This window comes from Microtus ochrogaster, unplaced genomic scaffold (assembly GCF_000317375.1).
Source record: "Microtus ochrogaster isolate Prairie Vole_2 unplaced genomic scaffold, MicOch1.0 UNK101, whole genome shotgun sequence".
NCBI classification, from domain to species: Eukaryota; Metazoa; Chordata; class Mammalia; order Rodentia; family Cricetidae; genus Microtus; species Microtus ochrogaster.
In genome coordinates, this window is record NW_004949199.1 from 1,025,942 (window position 1) to 1,027,603 (window position 1,662).

Below are 1,662 nucleotides of genomic sequence, written 5' to 3' on the forward strand. Positions count from 1 at the left end.
ACTAGCTCAGTAGACCAGGCTGGTCTCGAACTCACAGAGATCCGCCTGCCTCTGCCTCCCGAGTGCTGGGTTTAAAGGCGTGCGCCACCACAGCCCGGCTCTATGATTATTTTATTAGCAACTTACTAAATAATCATTTCACAGCTTTTCTGAAGATTCATGGACAAAGAATGGCCTATGAACCACTGATAGGATGCCAATATCAGGTCAAAAAAATTTTGCTTTTAAGACTTGTTTGTTGAATAAATGATTTATTTGACTTGAATACTGGCAGAGGAGTGACCGGAAAATAGTTAGATTACAAAAATAAACATCCACAGCATGGGGAAAAATCATAACATTATGTAGATGAGCCCCCTCCATTAAACTTTCAACAACTGAGGACATCATTGTCTCCTAAGATTCCATAGAAGAGGAAATATGTGCTGTAGGAACTCCTTCAGCCAGTAATATTTAAGTTTCCAGTCCACTTGGACATGGCCTCTCATAATGCCAATGTAAAGCATGCACTCAATCTTTTCTGGCTGATAGATCCCATTGATGGTCCCCATTTGAGCAGAGGACTAGAATCTGTGAGTCTACCCCTAAATAAATAACCCTTTATTGTGCTCAATTTTGAGCTAGTGTGGGATTTCTCTTTAGGATTTGTCTTATTCTAGTACCTACATTGATCCCACCTCCATACATACTTGTTGGACGAGTTTAAAAGGCCCCAAAACAAAACAAAACAAAACAAACAAAAAAAACCCTCCATTTCATGCTATGCATCCACCTAGGTAACCATTATCTCCTTGTTCTATTTTCACTAACTGCTTTTTGGTTTCTGTAACCTGCTTACACAGACATTCAGGTTGCCTTGACTACCTAATCTTGGCAGAGCTAAATAGCTCTTGGCTTGTTTGTGCAGATAGGCAAGGTCTACTTGGGGTTTTCACCTTTCTAAAGTCTTCCCTCACCCCCTTTGCACAGCAGTCTCAAGTCTGCCTCGGAAATTGTGGTTCTACTAGTGGTAATCAATAGATCTTTGAATTATAAAAAAATAAATAAATAAAAGGCCCAAAAAGTCCATGGCTCAGTAGGTTTTCCACCCCAACCTGACTGGCTTGCTTTTATCTACTAATCTTTTTTTGTAAACCCCCACCAAATTGGAGTTAAGCACAGTATCTTCGATATTTCTCAACCTCACGCACATTACCCCTCCCCACTACCATGCAGCAACTTGTGCAGTTTCTGATTTTTGCTCTCTGCTCATGAATTCTTGTCTCCTTCCTCCACATATAAAATTGATTTAATTGCTTTAACTTGTCAAGCAAACCATATTTCTCAGTATTTAACTAGGCACCAATCCAGACAATCAAAGAGGCACAGGACTACTTGTTCCACCACTGGTTTCATAGCCACTGGCCAGTGACTCTTTGACACACAGCTACAACCACAAAACCTACTGGAAAATAAAGATATCATACCTGAATCAATTTATTGAAATCTTACAATACAGGTAACTTTTTAATTAATAAATAAATCAATAAACTTGAAAGTTAAAAATGACAGACATTATTATCATCCATTAATTTAAGAACCTTTTTACTTATACTATGGATTATATTTTGCAAGGCTTGTATGGTTATTGTGATACATCTATTTATTGGATATTGGGACTCA